Genomic DNA, 25,459 nt, shown 5'->3' on the forward strand with positions numbered 1-25,459 from the left:
ACATCAGTAATTGAAGAGGTGATTCACCGCATTGCACCATTTACAATTTCTTTTAGTGCTTTAAAGAACCTAAAAGACTTATATGGTTCACACTCACAGCTTTAAGCAGTCCAAATTATGATCAAATTCTTCAATCCCGAACTGAAATAGAGCTATTATGCATGATGTAGAATCCACCGGTGTTAAAATGTATGTTCTTCTCGCAACTTTCATCAAGGCACTATATCCCACATATTCTCATTGTCTTGAATCATTACAAGCTAGTGGTAAACTTAAAGAAATTACCTTGGACTACCTTGTGAAGATGTTTGTAGAAAGAAAAAAAGCTTTTGGGAAGAGGAATAAAACTTCTCAATCTTCTGAAGAAGCTATGTGCCTTGCACAAAAAGAGAAGAATCATGCACATGATTCTTCTAGAGGAAGAGGTGGCAAAAGAAGACATGGAAAGTGGAATAATAGAGGTAGGGGGTGAAGCATTACCAAGGAGGAAGACCTAGTATTCATTGTATATGTTGCAATAGAAATGGACATGATGCTTCCACATGCAAGATCTGTTGGGAGAAAATAAAACAAGAAAGAACTGAAGAGAAAGGAAAGTCACCACATGATGGGATGAGATTTTGGGGGTTAATCCAAAATCCCAATTCCCAAATAAATCGATCCTGAGGCCTGTGGGTTATAGCCCACAAAGCCTATCAGAAGTGTTCTTAGGCATGAAGCCTTTTAAAATCATGGACTTACATTAGAATCGGAGCCACCCTTTTATCGGCGCTTTTATTATCCCATCGGAAGCCACCACCCATCCGCATATACATATATCATGCAAACTTTACGACATAGGCATTAAGCCTTAAAACCCCACGGCCGCATATATAAAAATACACGGGAACCAACATAAATCCCCGCAATCACATATATATGTATATACGGGAAACATCAACATACGTGGATCTCAAATATTATGTCCCCGCCTTTATAAATATCGACGGTTCCGGCTTTCGGCGGTCACACTAAACTCTTAACTCCGACCTCTGACGCCCTCGCGGACCCAACATTCTTTATACTCTCTTCTATATTGAATTCGGGTCTGACCTATCGACCAGTTGTTATCAGCGGTTCTCTAATGTCATGGGTCTACGGACCCGACGCCCTTTAACGACCCGTTCTATAATGATTTCGGGTTCGTAGACCCATGACATTATAGAACCGCCGATAACAACCGGCCGATAGGTCGGACCCGAATTCAATATAGAAGAGAGTATAAAGAATGTCGGGTCTGCGAGGGCATCGGAGGTCGGAGTTAAGAGTTTAGTGTGACCACCGAAAGCCAGAACCGCCAATATTTATAAAGGCGGGGACATAATATTTGAGATCCGCATATGCTGATGTTTCTCGTATATACATATGTATGTGATTGCGGGGATTTATGTTGGTTCCCGTGTATTTTTATATATGCGGTCGTGGGGTTTTAAGGCTTAATGCCTATGAGGTAAAGTTTGCATGATATATGTATATGCAGATGGGTGGTGGCTTCTGATGTTATAATAAAAGCACCGATAAAAGGGTGGCTCCGATTCTAATGTAAGTCCATGATTTTAAAAGGCTTCATGCCTAAGAACGCTTCTGATAGGCTTTGTGGGCTATAACCCACAGGCCTCAGGATCGATTTATTTGGGAATTGGGATTTTGGATTAACCCCCAAAATCTCATCCCATCAATTTGGTATCAGAGCAGAAGAAGATTCTGCGGAAGGAGGTACAGTTGGTTAAGCTGGAGAGTTTGTGGTCTTACTGTTGCACAGAGAACGGGAGCCGAAGGTGAGAAGATTTGCAGCAAACCTAGAGCATGGAGTGCTCATATGGTTCCAGAAGGGAGGACCTGAAGGATGCCAAAAGACTAAGCTCAGGAGGAAGCTTGGTGAGGTATCGTGTAGCAGAGAAAGACTATTACTACAGAGGTTGGTTGCAGCTCACAGAAGACCATGAAGGCAATTCCACTGAAGATATGCAGTGGGTAGAATTGCTAAGGACAGGAAGAAGCATATGACCAGGAGGTCATAAACTTTTGTGCCTCGGGAGTCTGATGCAGGAGCATCCAACACCCTTAGAAAAGGAAGGAATCCAAGCGGAGCGAAGAGGAGCGCATGGACCAGTGAAGCTGAAATAAGGTAGTAAAATAGAAGAAAGTCTGCTTTAAAGCAGAAAAACAGTTTTAAAATGGGAAAAGATGGATAAGTCTCGAAGACTTATAATGTAATCTGCAATGCGTATGCGCATGCATGCATGTACTGAGAGCTTTAGTGTTTTTTTTTTCCAAAGAGGAAAGTATGGAAAGTCTGAAGTGATCTGATCCAACACTTCTTTATATATATGTATGTTGAACCTGTGTGTTCAAGTGAGAGAGGAGAGACATAATATTATAGATAAGAGTGTGTAATCAGTGCATAGTCCAGATGTATTCAAGAGGGAGTCTATTCCTAAGGCTGAAATGCCTTAGAATTGTAATTGTGTTATTTATAATATAATACATATGTGTTCTGTGGTTTTCCTGCGTGACTGTGTAATACGTTCTCTTTCCATTTTTGTTATATATATATATATATATATATATATATATATATATATATATATATATGCACTGAGGGTTTAAATCCAAATTTTGGTGTGTTGATTGACCATCAGGTGTGATGGCGATCCGTTGATGAATGGGTTAATTGTGTATGCATGAATGGTAGAGATTGTGTCGGAACTGTGTTTAAACACATAAATCCTTCGAAGGCAGCGAATTCCATGTCCACAAAGAAATGGCGTGTAAAACTCTAAACAGAACATTGGCGGACGCAAATTTTATTAAGGTTGGCCCAAACCCATATTGGGTCCAAAACCAAATATCGCATCAGAGAAGTGGGAGGCTTTGAGACTGCCGAAGTGTAAGCTCCGACAGCCGGAGCTGAAATATTATAAAACTCAGTATAAGGGAGCGTCGGGTCCGAAAGACCTTTAGCTTTGGTAAGCTCCGATATTCGGAGCCAAAATATTATGAAGGGCAGTTTGAAGTGGCGTCGGGTCCGCAGAACCTTTTCCATTACAACCCTGCCGATACGAGTCCGCCGATATGACGGATCCGAAATTAGTATAGGAAGGAGTATAAGGGGGGTGTCGGGTCAAGCGCCGATAACCGGACCCACCGATAATTATAAAGGCAGGGATATAAAGTTTGATGTCCGCGGATGTAAATTGGAGTGGGGGTTTTATATATATGTTTCCCGTGTATTTATATATGGTTGGACGCGTGAGTTTTAAATACTGGAGGCTTATATTTTAATGCTCGTGGGCTTTAAAGTTCATGGGTGGTGGCTTCCGATGGGTGATTAAAAGCAGCAATAAAAGGGTGGCTCCGATTCTAATTGTAAGTCCATGACTGAAGGCTTCATGCCTAAGAATGCTTCCGATAGGCTTTGTGGGCCATAACCCATAGGCCTCAGGATCGATTTATTTGGGAATTGGGATTTTGGTTAACCCCCAAAATCTCACCCCATCACCAGATTCATGGAAATGTAAAGCAATTGAATCTACGCATTATATTGTGGCACATTGCAATATTGGAGGAAATAAAGAATTGTTTAATGCTTCACTTGTTTCATGGAAAGATGCATGGTTGCTTGATTCAGGAGAAACCTGTCACATTACCTTTCAAAGAAATTTCTTTGAAGAATTCAATGACAATGTAGATGGAGTAGTCTACTTTGTAGACAAGTCAAAACTCAAGTAATCTGGGTTTAGCGCCATTAGGCTCAAATTACCTGGACTCCTTAACATTCTTCTACATGATGTTTTGTACCTCACACAACTATAGAGAAACTTGTTGTCCTTGGTTCACATCTTCCAGCAAGGACACTCCATTCACATGTTTCATGGAAAGATCGAGGTGAGAAAAGCATCAAAGAACTCACTTTTCATGATTGGGGTAAAAGAATAAATATTGTTAAAGCTGCAAGGAACCTATGTTCATGCTTTGAAATTTGCATACAATTCTCAGTATGATGAAGGTACACTACCATCTAGTCTCTTATGGGATTCTATATTGGGACATCTAAACTATGAAATTCTTCGTTTATTGAAGAGAAATGATGTTTTGGTTTTCCAACCATTCCTAGGAAGCGAAAGCAATGTGATACTTGTATCTTAGGAAAAAATAACAAGCAACCATTTCATGATTCTCTTTCTAGAGCACATAGAAAACTTGAACTGGTTCATTCTAACTTGTGTGGCCCTATACCTATTCCTTATGCAAATGGAAATAAATATATAATCACTTTTATTGATGACTACACCAGAATGTGTTGCGTATATCTATTTAAGAACAAATATGAAGCTTTTGAAACATTCAAAAACTTTCATGCATTGACTCAAAATAATACACAATCTTATATTGGCTCTATTCTTTCCAATAATGGAAAAGAATACGCTTCAAATGAATTTAAAAACTATATTTGACAGGATGGGATCTAACATCAAACAATTATGGATTATAATCCTCAATAGAATGGTATAGCCTAAAGAATGAACAAGACAATCTTAAATATGGTATTATCAATGATGTTTTTCAAAAATGTCAAGGCGATGTTTTAGGCTGATGTAGTTCTATGTTTATTCTGTATTAAAAAAAATGTCGATCTCATGATCTAGAAAGCAAGACTCCCTATCAAATGTGGTATAGCCACATCTATTCGATGACGAATCTAAGTGTTTTTAGTTCCACCTACTATGCCTTGATACCAAAGGAACATAGAAACAAACTTCATGCAAGGAGTCAAAATTTTATCTTCTTGAGGTACTCAAATACCTCTAAATCATATTATCTCTATGGTGAAGTAAATAACAAGTTTATACTATCTAGAGATGTTATATTTCTTGAGTCTTCATTGAAGAATGACAATGTTTTTAATTAACAACTTGATTGCAGACACATTCAGGAATGCAAAATATTTTTACGAATTTGATAATGGGTTTTCACATCTTAAAGGAGGGATCCCTATCCTACATTAATATGTGGAATCTACTTCTGAAGCACTCTCTCCCCCTCATCCAACCATTGATCAAGAATACACTTTCAGTGATGTGATTGAGGGAATTGGCTGGATAAATCTTAATTCATCCCCATCTCAGTCAACTAAACAACATGGGCCATATCAAAAAGGTCCTTCAAAATGGCTCACTAATATGCTTGAATGTGTTCATCCTGATGAGGTTGGAAAGACATGAACAAGAAGTTCTACTAGGCAGAATGGAGGTGAGGTAAATGATTCAGATTCAGTTATTGATATGGATGTTTCTTATTATTGTGAATTAAATTTGTCTACCGATTTCAAACCAGGTTCCTTTAGAGAAGCTTCTTCTCACGATGAATGGAAAGAAGCGATGTAAAAAGAGTATTAAGCTCTGATAAACAATGGAACCTAGAAGCTGGTCGACCCTCCATTTGGAACTAAACTAATTGGCTACAAGTGGGTCTTCAAGAACAAGAATAAAGTAGATGGTTCACTTAACAAGCAGAAATAAAGGCTCATGGAAAAAGGTTTTGCATAGAAGATAGCGGTCAATTATGATGAGAATTTTCTCCCACAAAAATATGATCTACCATCCGAAATATCTTTGCCTTGGTAGCTCAAAATGGATGGAAAATACATCAAATGGATGTAAAAAATGCTTTCTTGAATGGAGATCTTAAAGAAAATGGTTTTATGTATCAACTAGAAGGATTTGTTGCAAGCAATAGGAACACAAAGTATGAAACCTTATCAAATCCTTGTATGTACTCAAACAAGCATGGCGATCCTGTTATGAGAAATTGACTTAGCATCTTCTAAAACTAAACTTGAAACACTACGATGTTAATGATGGAACTTTCTTTGTCAAGAAAGTTGGAAAAACTATTGCATATCTTATGGTGTATGTATATGATCTACTAATGACAGGGAACAATGAAAATTATATTACATCCATAAAGAAATAACTAAGGAAAGGACTTGAGATAACAGACTTGGGATATGTTCACTATTATTTGGGTATTGAAGTAACCTAATATCAAACTTTTATATTCCTCTCTCAAAAGAGGTATATTGGAGATTTGTTGAACAAATTTGGCATGGTTGAATGCAATCCTTTGTTCACTCCAATGGAATAAAATTTAATTGTCACATCGAAAGAAGGAATTCAAATTGAGGATGCAACTAAGTACATATAGCTTGTACGAAGTCTTAACTACATCACTACTACTAGACCAGACATTTCATTTATTGTTGGAACCCTTTCTAGGTTTATGCAAAAACCTTGTGAGGGTCATTAATTTGCTGCAAAGAGAGTTCTAAGGTACTTGAAGGGAACTCAAGACTTTGGGCTCAAGTATGCATGGGTGGATGACTTTATCTTGATGATATACTTTGATTCAAATTTTCATGGAGATAAATAAAATGGAGTTTATGCTTTAGGGTATGTTATGAGTATGGGGTCAAGAGTTGTCTCCTAGAGGTGACAATAAGAGTTACTTCCAAAAAATTCCACAACAAAGACAAAATATTTGGTAGCTGCAAAAGAAACCAAGGAGATTTTGTGGCTCAGGAAAATTCTTGAATATCTATAGGAGAAACAAGTGCATTTTACTCCTCTTTTGATTGATAATAATTATACAGTAAAATTAGCCAATAACACAAAGTTCCATGATCAAACTAAGCATATTGATACAATGTATCATTTGATTCAATATCATGTTGAGGCCAATACTATTCACCTATGCAATTTTTCTTAAAAAATGAGCAAATTGCAAACATATTCACCAAATTTCTTGTAAGAGAAAATTTTGAAAGATTCAGAATGATGCTTGGAATCACCAACATCCCTTTAAATTAAGGGGGAAATTTTGACGCACAATCCTTAGGGAATAGGAAAATATTGTAAATTTTGTAAATATGAGAATAAATAAAATGAAGAGACAGTGAAATGTGAATTCTAAAGGTCTCCCTTTCCAATGTATATATCAATTATTATTCCTAGTGAAATTATCAATTTGTGGAGTTAGTAATACCTAGTCTGACATTAACATTTCATTCCAATGATTTGTAGTTAAAGATGGTTCTGGCTTGTAAATGCATTTTGGAGGATGAAATCTCCAACAACGTTAATCTGCCATGGTGGTGAGGGAGATAACTAACACATTTTGTAGACCTAGCTTAGGTAGGATTGGGGGCCTATCAAAGAGAGGAGGAGAAGCCATTAGATATAGCCTAACTATGGTCTACGAAAATGATTACCCTATATAATGTTTTATCTGTGAAAGGTGATTGGGAATAAATGAAAGGTGATTGGGAATAAATGGGAGGTCTATATTTACCTTTTTCAGGCTGACTATACTGAAGGAGGCACTCTTGATGCATTGGGGTTGGTGAGATACTTCTATAAACATATGCTTATGACTCACATTGATCTCATTGAGAATATTTTGAATTACAATATTTTAGAGACGAGTGAAACAATTTAATCAAAATTTTGAATGGTTATTATGCAAGTGTTTTCCTAATATTTTTGGATTTGTCTTCATATTGTTGGATGGATTAAAGAGTACTACGTCTACATATATAAATAACATATTATGTTACCTTGGATTGCGCTCAATGATCATAGGCCATCGTTTTTGGACATATACAAATTAGTCACAAAGTAAATGGTTATGAGGTGAACGTTTCCTAATATTGGTTGTGAATGATATAGTTTTTTTATTTATTTACTTAATCTGAAATATATTAATAATGTTGTGGATTTATTGTAATATTGGATTGTCATTATTTTAATTAAAAATATTTGAGTACTTAACACACATAAAGGAATATATATGTGTGAATGTAATAAGAAAATTGTTGTATCCTTTATCATAATAGGGTTGAAATGTTAGATTCTATTGAGCGAAGTGCTTTTTATTACTAATTCATCGATACATACCTAAAGGTAGTTGTTGATTTATTAGTTTATATATGTAAATTGTGGAGGAAATATTACCTAGCATGCTCTTAAGGAAAAAAAATGGCATTACAATAAAATGAAAAAAGCATATGTTGGTCTTTAATGCTTGTCTATTCTAACAAAAGCTTTGAACTTATAAATCGCAATTGTGCTGATATGATTCTAATTGTCTTGCAAATTATAATAAATAAATAAAATAAGAAAAAGGAAATTCAAAATGTGTTTAAATTGTTTCATTTTGTTTCAAGATCCAATATGTCTGTATGTATACAATGCAAATTTTTCTACTAGCGTCAAATTGTTCATCTCTTGAATAAATACTACTCAAGCCAACCACAAATATATTGAAGAGCACCTACAAATTTTGTAATTCGTAATTGACGGTAAAATCCTTGGTAAAAATTTTAAGTTGAATCCTTGTGTGCATTTTTTTGTGTGCATTTGACGAGATTGATTATGATATTCCAAAAAGGTTAATTATCATATAATTAAGTTCCTTGAGCACGCCAATACTTAAACAACAAGGCCATAGTTACAATAGAAAATTTATGTCCCTAGAAGCAAGAAAAAAATGTTTGATTCAAGAATCCTTCTCTTCACCTTCAAAATAAGAAGATATATACAATATAACTCAATTATGCTTCACTGTTTCTACAATCCACTCTATACGAAAGGAATTGACAGGTGTAGAAAATGACTCTTTGAATTAGCAATCTCAGACTATTATTATTTGATTTGTATTGAACTATAATATATTAACATCATTCTACATTGGTACATCGCAACATATGATGCATATATAAAAGGGTTCATTTGACATTGGTCATTAAAATTAATAAAAAATAATGGACATTATATCTTGTGTATTAAGTTATTCATATAACCATTTTAAATAGATGACTATATCTAAATGTTCCAAAAGATATAACCATTTTAAATAGATGACTATATCTAAATGTTCCAAAAGATATTAAACCTCTAAGAAACATGTGTTTAAACTTAAATATGCAGATAGGCATGGTTTATAATGGAATTGGCCTTCAGGAATTTTAATTATTTAAAATATAAAAGTTGATGAATGGTCTAGATTTGATGATTAAAGAATATTGTTCTTTGTATACATCATCTAATGGTTCAAATTAAGGGGTTTACAATCTTTTTTAGTTTCAAAATTCTACCCATTACCTTCTTCAGTAATGAATTAGAAAATTAAATGATAGATTGATCTAACTGTCCATACTTTCAGTTTGTTTCAAACTTCATGAAAAGAATCATTTTTTTGACAACTTCATTGATAATGGGGACTACGATCCTTCTCTCAACATAAACTACACATAATAACTAAAGGAGGTTTGCAAGCCCTAAGAAGCAAGCACCACAATTTCCATGAATCTAGATCAAAGGCTACCATGATCAAAATACCAACTTTAGACCATGAAAATTCATGAAGATATTAACAAGTGACCGACGAAATAAGTGAAAAAAAAGAAATATAAATTAAACTTTGATCCATTTTTCTGCAGTGTTATTCTATCTATTGGATTCCGCACAAGTTCTCATAAATTATTTTTTCTAGAGCACCATACTACACATCTAAATTCAATGGGTAATTGTTGGTCTAACCCAAAGATTAAAGAGGATTCATAGCTTATATCTTTAAATACTTTTCACTTGAGCCACTTCATTTTATTTCATAATTATACTTCTTCTTTAGAGGAGTTTTCACTTCAGCTACTTCATTTTATTTTATAATTTTGTTTTTTTTCCTTTAGGGGAGTCTTTCATCTTAGCTATCCATTTCTAAATAGAAAAAAAAAATAAAAAATAAAAATACATAGAATCACATACAAGAGATCACACAACATAAGAATGAGGGAAAAATTGTTAGGTTCCAACGCTAACACCTGTATTTATGTAATAAGCTCAAGGGGCCTAGTCAGAGTCATAGTTAGTTAGTTAATTCAATAAAGTGCATAAGTGGTTATCTACATTAATAATAATTGAAAGTGGTTGACCCACATTATAGAAAACGGGCCACAATTAGTTATAAATGGGCCATAGTTAATAAAGAAAGTGTTAACCCGTATTATGCGAGGGACCACTAGAAGTTATGGTTCTGAATGTCATAAAACTATAAATATTCATAGATAACATAGGAAAAATCATTGAGTCTTATTGTAATTTAGCTATGCTCTGTTGGAGGTTACCCCCTCAAAGAGGCAACTAAATATTGTATTATATTTCTGAATAATAAAATATCTTTGGAGCTTATTTCTATTGATGTGATATTTTTGTGTTTTGAGCCATATTGTTTCGTATTTCTGGCATTATAGTTTTTTCGCATGTCAAGTGCATAACAAGTAGTATTAGAGCACTTTCCGAGGCTAGTTGTACTTCCAATTTTTGCAGAAAGTTTTTTATGCTAGAGACGTGTTCCGACATCTTTAAACCATGGGATCTATCATTGAGTGCATAACATTATAGATTTTGGGAGGCATGCATACAAGAACTATAAGAGGTGGTCAAGATTGTTGGACTCCCTTGTAACCCCTGTGGGCACCCCTTCGAGTTGTAGCACATTAGACAAAACCACACACATAATTCACTTCGACATATCGTTGGGTCTATTAGAAGCCTCCCTAGGATAACCTGAAACCTAACCTTAGATAAGTCATCAACCATCTTGTTGTTATAGTACACTCAGAAAAACACTCAAGGAGATTACTCTTACGTAAAATAGGGTAGACAGGAAGTATGACTAAGGGTACAATCAATCCTCCTTAGTTAGTTCCCTGAAGATTACGTCGAGTACTATTGTTGGACCCCTATGTATGTTGCGATCTATAGCACTTGATACTCCTTTGATACCATAGTTCCCTCATCTATCTGACAATCACCCCTACCTTTTCATTTATGTCAGATCCAGCAATTGGGGTTCATCTGATACTATCCAAATTAGATACAACAGTCGGGGTTTTGACGCTGTTGGATAAAATTCAACATTTGGGGTTTTCATAATACAAATCACATGCTTTGTGTAGTGAGGGTTTGGCTGCCATAATCTAGATCAGATGTTATACCACATTCTGCAGTACCAAGACCTTTGGGTTTCTGTTACTATAGTCTGGGCCTATATTTCACATGCTATTTAACAGTATCAAGCATTTTAAAATTTGGTCACTGTAGTATTAATCAATTGGCAGTAAATATCCTTTTACAGTAGAAAAAAAAAGTTGCAGGCCATCACGAGACACTTACAAGAGACCTAGGACATAATATTCAGGATGACAAGTGGATCATAGTGCTACCACTCACCTATAAGCCTCAAATTTTCATGCGGTCATAAATATTTCCCAACACGGCTTCAAGTGACCCACATCACTAAACTCTTTAGCTTGCCCTCTTTTCAACATAATACTCTTAAGTAAGCTCAAAATAATTTGACTGAGGCTAGTGTATGTACGGTACTAGGTCTCAAACTATGGTTGTGGAGAAGGCAATGGAGAGAGTCGAGGTCCTCGATTTTTTTTTGGTTAATTGCAGGCATCCCTTCCTAGAAAAACTGTAGAAGCATTGGTGGCCTAAAAAATGTCTTGTTAACCCATAATGGAAGAACATAGTGTTGATAGATAGGTAGAAGGAGAAACTAGCCATCACATTCATTTCCAAGAAGGTCACCATATTCGAGCCAACAGACACCTAAGCTAGACATGTACAAATTTGATGTATCTATCGTAACAATATGGTTGGCACAAATGGAACAATATATTCACCTTAAAAATATCTGGGAAGACAAAAATAAACTACATGTGGTAGTTCTTTACTTGGACCAAGTGTGATGGCCATGGTGGTAGTGGCATAATAAATTCTATACATGGAGGCCAACTTGGAACATGTTCTCACAATCCATTTGTGACCACTTTGATTAGGAGTCTCACTTTTTGGGTCATCCCACTAAGCTCGGGCATAGGACTACATTGTAGCCTTTGAACAATTGGTCATTTAGATTGAAGGAGTAGGAGATGCTTTTTACTTGGAATGTTTCATCAATGGCTTAAAGGAAGATATCTAAGCCCATGTATGAATCATCACCCATCTACTTGGTTAGAAGCATGCAACAAGCCCTTAGAGGTAGAAGTCACTCTAAATGCCCAATCCAATCATCCAAATTTAATTGTGTGAGCATGTCCCACCTTGGCTACAGGCCCCACTCCAACGCTTAAGGTTCAAAACGCATCACCGACAAAAATGGTTGAAAGAAGGAAATAAGGACTCTGGTACTATTGTGATGAAAAATACTTAGTGAGACATAAATGTAAAAAAAAAAAAAAGTCTTTCGATTTAATGCTACTAAAGATAGATATGCTGAGGAAGCTCCATCCACTTAAGTGACTAAGGAGGAAGAGGATGAACCCTTAAAAGACCTGTACACTCATACTACATCTATACCAAATGAGTCACTTATCTCACTCCATGCCTCAAACAACATTTATTCTCCACAAACTCTCAAAATTTCAAGTTTTATTAAACATCAACCAACAGTGGATTGATAATGGCAACACACATAAATTTATTTATAAGAGAGTAGCAGAAGCAGTTCATTGTTTTGTCAAGTCAGTATCTAATTTCCAATTCCTTATTGCTGATGGGGGACCATGAAATCTGAAGCCTGCTATGAAAATATTAAGCTTCAAATGGGGGATTATCACCTCAAAAACCACATGTTTTCCATTAAAATAGGCGATTGTAACATTGTCCTTGGTACTGAATGGCTTCGCACAATGGGCCCTATCACAATGGACTTCCAGGAGTTATATATGATCTTTAAGAAGAATGGCCACACTCATACACTATGGGGACTCCAGGAAAGTCCTCCTACTATTATCATCTCGCATCTAATGGAGAACCATTTAGAAAAGGGCTATCATGGGGTAATAACATAATTTAATTCCATTCATGCCATTTAATCCACTTCTCCTCCCATTCATCTAGATATGCAATAGGTATTAGATCACCACCAGTAGGTCTTAGACAACCCTAAGGAAATCCCACCCTTTAGGAGTGAACATGGTCATATCATCCCTTTGCTCCTAAGTACGAAATCACCAAATGTCCACCCCTATCGATATCCTTTTGCCCAAAAGAATGAAATTGAAAAAATCATCAACGAACTCCTTGAAGCTAGTGTTATTCATTCCATCACCAACCATTATTCATCTCTCATGATCATGGTTCTAGAGAAAGACTGTGAACAACTCATGTGTCCAGACTTTATGGCCCTTAACAAGCTCACCATCAAGGATGAATTTCCTATCACAGTAGTTGATGATCTGCTTGATGAGCTGCATGGTGCCAAACATTTTACCAAGTTGGACCTTCACTCAGGCTATCACCAAATACATAGTATGGAAGTTGACATTCCCAAGACAACCTTCTGAACTCATGAAGGCCATTATGAATTCCTAGTCATGGCATTTGGTCTCTATAATGCGCCATCCACTTTTCAGAGCCTCGTGAACCACCTTCTGAAACCATATCTTGGAAAATTTGTCCTAGTCCTTTTTTGTGAGATTCTCATGTACAACATAACATGGGACACTCACCTTCATCATGTTGAATAGGTATTGCAACTGCTACAAGATCATAAACTATCTCAGTGTTCCTTTGGTGTGGAAGAAGTAGATTATTTGGGACACATTGTGGGGCTGTGAAGGAGTGAGGTTTGCTCCAAAAAATATTTAGGCAATGCAAGACTAGACTAAACCAAAATCTTTGAAGAGTTTGAGGGGATTCTTGGGTCTCACGGAATACTATTAAAAAAAATTCTGTAATTATGGACACATTGCTAGGCCCCTCACTAATATTCTCAAGAAAATAATATTTCTTTGGATTGACGTAGCTCAACTAGCCTTTTTGGCTCTCAAATAGGCCATTTCCTCCACTCTAGTATTGGCCCTACCATCCTTTACAAAGCCTTTTTTCATTGAATGTGATGCTTTAGGTACGGGCATTAGTGAACTATTAATACAGGAAGGTAGCCCATTTCTTTTCGCAAGTCAACAACTCAGTGGAAAGCATCTGCGTCAATTTACATATGAGAAAGAAATCATCGCCATCTTACAAGAAGTAGACACGTGGTGACCATACATATTGGAGTGTTGTTTCCAAATCTTCATTGACCATCGTAACCTAAAATATTTCCTCTACTAGTGTTTATCATCACCACAACAAAATAAATGGCTCACAAAAATTTTGGTATATGATTATGAGATACTTTAAAATAAGGGTCATGACAATGTAGTGGTTGATGCCTTATCATGGAAATTTGAGGATGAGGGCACCATTTTATCCCTTTCTCAACCCATACTAGATTGGAATAAAGAGGCCCATCATGAATGGTTCTCACACCCCTCTCTAACCCAGCTCATTAATAGATTAAGAGAAAATACTAATTCCTCAGAGGACTACTCTCACGAGGATAAGGTTCATTGCTATAAGGATCGAGTATCCCTGACTTAAACCCTTAAAACCCACACCTTGGAAGAGTTTCACTCCTCTCTGGTCACATGACATTCAAGATTTTAGAAGACTTATGCATGAGCATGACACTCTTTCTTCTGGAACGACATGGAAAAAAATATTCTTACATTTGTAGCTAAATGTGATGTATTCTAGCACAACAAATGGGAAATGATCAGGCTACTAGGAACCTTACAACCACTACCACTCCCTGCTTCCATCTGGACAAATGTTTCCATGGATTTCATTACAAGTCTCCCAAATTCAGGAAACAAATTATTCATCATTGTGTTTGTTGACGGACTTTCCAAATATGCTCATTTTTGTGCACTACCACACTCATTTATCCCAACCTTGGTGGCTCAAGTTTTCATGGAGAAAATCTTCAAATTGCATGGCATGCCAACTTCCATTGTGTCTGATAAAGACCAAACTTTCACCAACAAATTTTGGTAGGAACATCTAAGCAAGAGGGGACACAAATCAAACTAAGTATAACTTATCATCCCCAAACCGATGGTCAAAAAGAAGAACTCAACAAATTTTTGGAGACCTATCGGTAGTGCTTCACTTTATAAAAGAAAAAATAATGGGTAAAGTGGCTACCTTTAATATAATGGTGGTATAATACTAACTATAATAAAGCCAACAAGGTGAAGCCATATGAGGCAGTGTTTGGCTAAACCCCACCTTCACTAGCTTCTTATATCCCTGAATGTTCCAAAGTAAAAATAGTTTATCGACTCCTACAAAACCATGCTACCATGCTCACTCACCTCAAAGATAAGCTACATCATTTTCAAAATAGAATGAGGAAACAGGTCGATTAACATCATTCTGTGCATTCATTTCAAGTAGGTGACCAGTCGTTCCTGCAACTCCAACCTTATAAGAAGATCTCTCTAAAAAAAAAGGGTTGTCAATAACTAGAACCAATATTTTATGGGCCTTGTTAAGTACTTCACATATAGGAGTAGACACTTAAAAACTGGCCCTGCTAATTACTTCAAAAATATACCCAGTCTTCCATGTGTATTGCCTCAAGAAAGTTGTGGGAAATAATTTCGAGGTTGAAAAGGTATGCCTGAATTGGATGAGGAAGGTGTTACACAGTAATTTGTCACTGTCTTCCTGTCAGTCTTCCTACTGTGTCATGAGATCAAATTAATCATGCTCATGCTCTCTAATGTTGCCAAATGACCCACTTTGCCAAAGTTCCTATATCATCACGACTGTTGTCAAAATAAACACGCTGATGAGTGCTCCAAAACAGACCTAATGCGCTGCCAATGCGGAAGTACATGTGATTCCCGCGCTGGTCAAAATTCATGAGACATCGCGTCTGTTACTTATATCTGATCACGCTGATATGACTTCCTTTATTATTCAGCAGCGATGTCAGCGCTCCAGTGTAGTTATGCACCCGCGATGATCCAGTCTGGGCGAGTTTTTTCTAACAGCCGGCCTTCAAGATGACTCCAGACTTGGTTGTTGGCCTTGTTAATGTCACCCTCCCTTCTCTGGCATGTATGTTCCGTCATTTGAGCCACCTTCCTTGGAGATAAGCTCATCCTCCCACCATTCATGGAGACTCCTCCTATTTAAGCTTCCACCATTGCCATGAGCTGCTAGTTTGGAATTCATAGTATTTGGAGTGTTTCTGATAGTGTGTGAGCTTGATAGGTAGCTGGTGTGACAAGTGTGGGATTGTTAGAGAGCTTAAGGAAGGTTGTGAAGTGTTTTGATCTTGTGTAAACTTGTGTGAGAGAGAGTTTTGTCTTGGGAGATCTACCTTCAAGGGTGAATGCTTGAGGAACTTGTTGGTTGGACCCTCTTGAGAAGGATTTGACGTCAGAACTATGGTTGTATTCTTCTTTGTTTATCAATAATAGACGACTATCATTATGGTTCCACACTTATTGCCTTTATGATGGTGTTTGAGTTATATCCTTTCTGACTGATATATAGTTGCATCTACTGGATTTTATGCTTGTGTTTGTATCATTCTTTGCATGTGTAGGTGTCCATGCATGAGGATCGTGAGGATTGTGACCAGCCGGGGCAAAGGAAAGGGAGCAACAACTCTTCCACAAGTATTAGCATTGGAATCCAGGTAGGCCTTCATCATTGGTCTTTCATTTGCAATTAGGAACCTGCGTGTTAGCATTGTTTGATTGTTGCTAGATCCTATTTGGACGAGTAGGGATCACCTCTGTCCGCAGAGGGGATTTACCTCCACAACAGAAGGCTAACTTTGGCTCTGACCTGAATAATTCCTCGATACTCATGAAAGAGATCTCCACGGCCGCATGATCAAGGGATTCCTCATCAAGTGGAAAGACACCTCTCTAGAAGATGCGATATGGGAACCAACCATTATTCTTCAACAATTTCCGCAACCGTAGCCTTGAAGACAAGGTTGATTTTAACTGGGGAGGGCATGTTATAGTCCAACCCTAACCCCTTTATTTATGTAATAATCCCAAGGGGCCTAGTCAGAGTTATAGTTCATCAGTTGAGTCAATAAATCCTGCGAGTGATTATTCACATTAATAATAATTGTAAGTGGTTGACCCAAATTATAGAAAAGGGACCACAATTAGCTATAAATGGATCATAGTTAATAAATAAACTGGCTAACCTGTATTATCTAAGGGACCACTAGTAGTTAGGGCTTTTGATGTTGTAAAGCTATATATATAGCAAGGGAAGAATCGTCGAGTCTTATTGTAATTAAGCTCTACTCTGTTGGAGGTTTCCCCCTCGAAGATGCAAGTGAACAATGTATTCTATTTATGAATAATAAAATATCTTTACAACTTGTACCTATTCATGTGACATTTCTGCGTTTCGGGCCATATTGTTTCGTATATCTAGAATTTTGGTTTTCTCGTAGGTTAAGTGCATAACAAAAATCATGTACAAACATGATCTGTTGATTTTCAAACAAAATCCCTCCAAAGAAATCGAATGGCCATGCTTTAACTGAAGTGAAATACAATTAAAAAAACAACGAGGGAAATGGATTATGACAATTGAGCCACAACAGGGACAAGGAGTAGTGATATGGATTAATATTTGAACTAAATAAAAAATCAATTGAGAATGTGCTCATTTTATTTAGAAACTAGAACACCTCACCTTTCTTAATTGTAGACGTGTCACTTTTCTCAATGACTCTTTTTCTTATGGTTACACCTACGTTGAAAGGGCCCTCCAACGCAGGTCAGTGCTCTAGCACTAGCAGCGCTGAAAAAGGAGAAGAATAAATAATATGTGTGGGGAGGAGATCTTTATTTGATTCAAGGGCTATTTTATGGTTCCAAAGCTCTTTGTCCATTGCAACGACTAGCTTCTTATGCCAGGTGGGTAGGGTTTATTCTTCGTAATTGCTAACTCGAGTAGCAAGTAGTTTTAGTTTTGTCTTAATAATGAACATTTTCTTAAACATTGTAAGACAAAATTGTGGAAACTTATTTCATTACTTAATAAGTGGTTTCATCGTACATGTAGTCTTGGACGCATTTACTTAACCTATCAATCCAATTAACATGGGTGAATGCATGAAGATGGGTTACACTTTTGGGCCAAATGCGGCGATGAAATTTCAAAATTTCACTCTTTTATAAATTTGAAGCCCGCAAAGTTCATATAAGAATTGTGAATTTTGTTTCAGAGTAAAAAAAAAAAAAAAGATTGTGTAGAATTATGTTGTTGTCCGAATGATATTTTTTGGGAAAAAACCAGTGTCGTATAAAATGTCAATTTTCCATTAAATGAAATTATTGTCCTTGCAAATTTTCACACATCATATCAAAATTTTATTTTTTTATACAAAAACAATATTTTTATTAATTTTCATAGTGGTGAAGTAATATTTGAATTGCATTTTGCACACACATGTGTTCACATAAGTTTTCTTCAACTATTTAAATAAATTTGAAAAACCAAGAGTACCCTTTTGAAGAGGACATGTAAACAAATACAATGGTATTTTTTGAAATATTTTTGTTGTCTATATTTTTTGTTATTGGTTTTTTATTCTACCTCTCTAAAATTGTTCTAACAATTTTTAAGTGTTATGTTTAAAAGAAATTAGATGAAAAATATCATATGAATTCGAAAATTTGAAACTAACATGTCATTGGATACAATATTCCTTCATGAATCCAACATGATCAACTCTTCCACCTCAGGAAAAAAAATTCTATAAGTCTAACAAAGTACAAAATAGTGTTGCAGGAATTTTTGCAAAAGGGGTGCTAAAATTGTGGATTTTAGGACTTCAAAAGTGTGATCGAGTGCTTAAATTGCTCGATCAGGTGCTTAAATTAAAATTGAAATAGTTCAATTGATGTTTTCATAAACCCTTGATCAAGCCATTTACATGGTTAACAGGGGTGAAATCGAGATACACTGCTTGATCAAGATATATAGCTCGATCGATCCTTTATAAGAAAATGTGTGAATCCCATCATTTAGATTTTAGAATCAATAAATATCTAAAATTTAATCCATCAATAATTTAACGAAGTTGATATGATATTCTTTTACTAAAAATGAAAGTTCAACTAAATCTAGGTTATGAACAACATTAGAAATTTTGTATGTTATTGTGTTGATATGCACACTATACAACGTAGTATAGTGGAAATATGTAAGTATGTTTGTTCATGCTCCAAATATGCCTTACCCTATACCTTGCATTTCAATAGATCATAAATTTACCTTCCACAAAAGTTTTGACCACATTTTAAAATTCCAACTTTTATTATAATTTTTGTTATCATGTCATGTAGAAACCTTATTAAATTTAATATTAATAATAAAAACATATTATTATTATTATTAAATTTATTAGTTTTGAATTAATATAATATTAAATAATATAATATAAATTTTGTTATATTATAATATATATTAGCACAACCACGTTAATAAATGTGGTTGACATACATTGTAGGTGTCAACAAAAGAGTCATTAATATAAAAAGTGTCATACATGGTGACTAAATATATTAATTGTATTTAACCTAGTTTTTTTATAAATCTCAAATGCTAAAATATAATCTTTCTATAATACTGAAGTAATCACAATGCAAATCTATCTAAAGAAATAAAACCTAAACAAATTCAATTTGAAGTCATGAAGCATTCTATGTATCTTTGATGGAGATAGCTGGAACATTAATATTTTGGAAAATTTTAGATAACATTTCCATGGAAATTATCATTTTCCCTCCAAGTGAATGTACAACACACATTTGAAAACTTTCATTTTAAATATGTATTATATTAAAAACTTAAATTATTGTACGACATGAAAATAAAAAATAAAATATTTTAACAGAATATTTTAATTGTCAAAGTATTTTAATTTTTTGGAATTATATAGAGGAGAGAGAGAGGGAGGGAAGGGTAAGAGAGAGGAGGGCAAACAAATATGGATAGAGGAAGAGGAGGAGAGAGTATAGGAGAAATATAGGGATCTTTGGAAATTGAGCTGGAGGAAAAGATAGGGAGGGAAAAAGTTCCATAAATATAGAGAGAGAAAGGAGGAGAGAGAAAGAGAGAGGGAGTGACAAGGGAGAGATGGAGACAAGGTGTGTATTTTTAGGGGTGAGATAGAAGACAAAGAATGAGAGATAGAGAGACGAGGGAGAGAGAAAGAGAGAGGGATGGAGATAGTCAACAAATTTGTAGGACGAAGAGAGAGAGAGAGAGAGAGAGAGAGAGAGAGAGAGAGAGAGAGAGAGAGAGAAATTGGGTGACAAGGGATAAAGTCATAGGGAGGTGGCAGAGAAAGGAAGAGAGAGTGGAATTGAGAGGGAGAGGGAGATAGAGATGGAGTTGGAGGAGAAGATAGAGGGAGGTAAGAAGAAAGACATATAGGGAGATGAAAGTGTAAATAAAGAGAGAGAGGGAGTGACAAGGGAGATAAAGCAAGGGGAGAGAGTAGAGTAAGAAGGAGGAGAGATAGAAGGGGAGACATATGGATAGAGGGGGAAAGGGAAGATAGAGAGAGATAGAGAGAAGGGGAAGAGAGAGAGAGAGAGAGAGAGAGAGAGAGAGAGAAAGAGAGAGGGAGAGGGAGAGGGAGACAAAGGGGGATATAGATAGATATGGAGGAACAATGTGTATGTTTGTGGGGTGTTATACATAGAAGAAGAAGTTGAGAAAAAGGGATATAGAGATATAAATGGAAGGGGGAGAGAGGAAATAAGATAGATATAGAGGGAGGGAGAGAGCGAGAGAAAGATAGATATGAAGAGAGTGTGTGTGTGTGTATGTGTTTGCAACGGTGTGATAGTGAGATAAGATATGGATGACAACATTGATATAGATGGAGGAGGGAGAGAAAGGGAAGAAAATTCCTTGCACTAGATGCATTGATTTCAATGTACATATGTTTATTTCTAATCTTAATTGATTTATTGCATTAGATGAATTTATTTACGTGTAGATGTTGATTTCTAATTCTAGTTCATTTCTTCCATTAGATTCATTGATTTCATTAAAGATGTTACTTTATAATATTGTTTGATTGAGATTACATTAGATGCATTGATTTAATTGTAGATGTTGATTCCTAATTCTATTTTATTGCTGACACTAGATGCATTGTCTTCAATGTAGATGTTGATTTCTAATCCTATCTAATTGTTTGTAGCATTAGATGCATTGATTTCAGTGTAGATGTTGATGTTTAATACTACTTGGTTGTTTTCATTAGATTCCTTGATTTCAATGTAGATGTTGATTTCTCATCCTATTTGATTGCTTGCATTAGATGCATTGAAGATGTTGATTCCGATTTCATGTAACTAGATGTATGGTGTACATTATTTTCAAGGTAATTAGTTTAACGTTGTGCATTGATTTTAGTGTAAGAAAAAAAATTATTGATAACGTGCATTATGACTAAGCTTTTATAGATAACCTCAGATGGAAGAAAATCAAATAAAACTTATATTTGTAACTTTTACATCTTGAAATCTTTTAAAATTGAATAGAATTGATTTCAATCATATTTGAGTTTTCTAAAATTGAATAAAATTTATTTCAATCATAAGGAATTGATTATACTTGGATAACTAAGTAAATTTAAGAAAGTCGATAACATTATATAAAATTATAGAAATGTTGTCATATATTGTTTTTTGACCTATATATTAAATTTCAATATGATTGACTTATATCATGGTATGGCCAAGCTCTTGTAGATAATCTCAAAAGAAATAATTCTAAACAAAACCTATTTTTTGTTTACATGAGCATCTTTTAAAATTGAATAAAACTTATTTCAATCCTATATGTGTCTTTTAGTTGAACCTTGAGATAATAAATTGATTGAAATACTTAAAAATGTTGTCCATGCAATGGTATATGGGTGGGTCACACAATTTTTTACATATATATATTTTACTATAATATGGATGACGTTATAATTCAAATAATTTATTTTTAAAATTGAATTGTAATAACATACATGTTGATTACACTAAAAGACACTTTCTACAAGCCAATATGAAGCATAATTGTAATCCTTTCTATGTTTGATATTAAATTGACTCCTTATATATTTTAGTTCATTTGAATTATCATAGTGAATTGCATCAGAAATTCAAATTGTACTTATTCTCTTAGTCTATGAAACTGAAAATCAAAATTGCTATATTTTGTAATAAAAATTATAGTATATAGAAAAAAATTAGGAAAATAATTTTAATAGATTCATAAACATTAAATATTTATGGAAATCCATAAAGAATATTAATATAAATTCATAAACAAAAATAGTGAATGTATCAATAAACTATCCATATGAAAATATATACAAATTACAAATATCACATGAACATCCATAAATTGAAATAATAAGCAACCACAAACTGAAATAATGTTCATGTACATCCATAAACTCTCCATGTATGAAAATATACAAATTTTGTATCACATGTGAATGTGCACTATGAAATAGGCCTAAAAATATACAAACTATCCATGCTAAGTACTACCAGAATTCCTATGTGAGTTATGTTGCACAAAGTATGTGTTCATAAGTTGATATTGGAATATAAAACATTCAAATTCTAACTAATTAGATCATTATTTTTACAAAATAAACAATATGGAAATAAATTATTTTGAACAACATTTTTAATTGCATATACATCACAATCATGTTTCCACACAACAATGACATAAACAACACTTTGCATATAGGCTTGTGTACACAATGGCAAGGACTGGAGATATTGGTGGCCACCTGCGAAGTCCACCTGGACCCCCACCATTGTCTTTCTCAGCATTTTCAGTTTCCTTAATTGTAGCACAACTTACTATTTTTAGCAGTTTTTCGGGCCCTGAACTTCCGGAGCCGTTTTGAGGCCCTAAACGACGTTTTTTGGGGAATCCGGGGGCAACATGGGTCCATGGAATGGATCGATGTTGCCCATTCCAACAATGATAGTGCTCGGATAGATCTTTCTAATGAGCTATTGTACGCGTCAAACGGAGATCATATATGCCAAAGTTACGACCCCGGGAAGTTGATGTACCAATTTACCCCAAACGGGGCCCACAGTTTGGCGTTTCATCTCCTAGGGTTAGGTTTTGGAATGTTAAGGGTTTTTCCATTGTTTCTCAACAATAAATAGGCCTTCGAGCCTCATTGTAACACAGTTCAGAGGCATGTAGCCATCACATCTCTTCTCAGAGATAAGCTACCATCGCCCTAGCTGGTTTATTTCCATTTCTGGTTGTAAGCATATTTCAGTATTTTCAATTAATGAAATGAAGTATTATTTCTGCTGCATCTTTGTGTATATGGTTATCTCTGTAATTTGTTGCGTTCCTGTCTATCATCTCAGATCGAGACAGTCGGTTTCTCAGCACATTTTGGTCCAGTCTCTGGTCAATGCTGGACACCAAACTCACGAAGTCCACAGCCTTCCATCCTCAAACTGATGGCCAGACAGAGGTTGTCAATAGGATGATTGTGCACATTCTGCGCATGTATAACTCAAAGCATCCACGCACATGGGACGAGAGCCTCCCCTATGTTCAGCACAGCTACAACCAAGCTCTTCACAGCTCCACTGGCCATAGCCCTTTTCAGGTGGGTTTGGGATTCCAGCCACTATGCCCCATTGATGTGGCCATGCCACTTGTAGCTACTCACATGAATTCAACTCATGTCCAGTCCGAAACAGATAAGGCCACCAGCTTCATTGAGCGCACCGAACATATTCGCCAGCAGGTCCATGACATTCTTGAGAAATCAAATGCCAAGTACAAGCAGCGACATGATCAACATCAGGTGCCACACAAGTTTCAGGTGGGCGATAAAGTCTGGTTACATTTGCAAAAGGAACTCCTTACTGGAGCCTATCGGAAATTGAGACCACTCCGATATGGTCCTTACACCATTACTAAGGCTATGGGAGACAATGCATTTGAGCTCAGCATTCCCCCATTCCTTGGCCTACACCCAGTGTTCAATGTGGACCGCCTTCGGCCATACTTTCCACCATTGCTAGACACATCCGACATTGCAGAACAGCTCAAACCCACAGAATTAAATCCAGATTGCATGGAACAAGCTGCAACTGATCGAATCATGGACACACAGATCAAGAACACTCGCCAACAGAATATCCAACTATATCGAGTTGTCAAAGCAGGCCAACTCCTTCAGCAGGGCAAGTGGTTCACCAGGGAACAAGTTCAGCAGAAGTTTCCTCATCTCATGGAGGAGCTCAACGCAATGGGGACCATTGCTTCCTAAGGGGGGAGGAATGATCCAGGTGGATATTGGTGGCCACCTGCCAAGTCCACCTGGACCCCCACCATTGTCTTTCTCAGCATTTTCAGTTTCCTTAATTGTAGCACAACTTACTATTTTTAGTAGTTTTTCGGGTCCTGAACTTCCAGAGCCATTTTGAGGCCCTAAACGACGTTTTTTGGGGAATCCGGGGGCAATTGTAGTGCTCGGATAGATCTTTCTAATGAGCTATTGTACGCGTCAAACGGAGATCATATATGCCAAAGTTACGACCCCGGGAAGTTGATGTATCAATTTACCCCAAACGAGGCCCACAGTTTGGCGTTTCATCTCCTAGGGTTAGGTTTTGGAATGTTAAGGGTTTTTCCATTGTTTCTCAACAATAAATAGGCCTTCGAGCCTCATTGTAACACAGTTCAGAGGCATGTAGCCATCACATCTCTTCTCAGAGATAAGCTACCATCACGCTAGCTGGTTTATTTCCATTTCTGGTTGTAAGCATATTTCAGTATTTTCCATTAATGAAATGAAGTATTATTTCCGCTGCATCTTTGTGTATATGGTTATCTCTGTAATTTGTTGCGTTCCTGTCTAAATCCGGATCAAGGACAAACTATAATTAGCCTACAAATTAACTAGAATATATGTGTAACTCAAAAAGATAAAATTTCGAAATCTTGGAAATTAAAATGTTTACCTCAACTATTGGTCCATGTGGTTGTACATAGTGACTCTCCTCCACATAAGTTTTATGAGGTGGAGGTGGAGGAAGATCCATGGAAACATTCTCTTGTGGAGGATGTCGTAGATGATAAATTGTCCCCTCATATGACCTCATAAGTTCATCCATGTAGGTAGGTTGTGTCTACATGTTATCATTAAATTATTAATATAAATTCAATTTTTACGAACTAGAAATTAATATAAATAATTGTGCATAATTTGAGGATAAGAATCAAAATTTCTATATACATGTGTGTGTGTGTGTGTACCTGGTCTGCGCCACATAGGTCGTGCACCCTCCAAGTGTCACGAATGACATCACGACTCATACATGCATATGTCAAAAGTTGGTGAGTAAGTAAACTAATAGGAAATGAATCGCCATATAAATAAATTAACAAGTAAAGACGCAACG

General features: G+C 35.8%; 1 pseudogene; it reads left to right on the top strand.

Annotated features, from left to right (window-relative positions):
• Positions 1-1,426: 1,426 nt before the first annotated feature.
• Positions 1,427-7,536, top strand: LOC149155324 (DNA-directed RNA polymerase subunit 10-like protein pseudogene; annotated as a pseudogene).
• The last annotated feature ends 17,923 nt before the right edge of the window (positions 7,537-25,459 follow it).

Source organism: Pinus tabuliformis, chromosome 9, assembly GCF_031772625.1.
Source record: "Pinus tabuliformis cultivar Carrire ecotype Pingquan chromosome 9, CPIR1, whole genome shotgun sequence".
Taxonomy (NCBI): Eukaryota; Viridiplantae; Streptophyta; class Pinopsida; order Pinales; family Pinaceae; genus Pinus; species Pinus tabuliformis.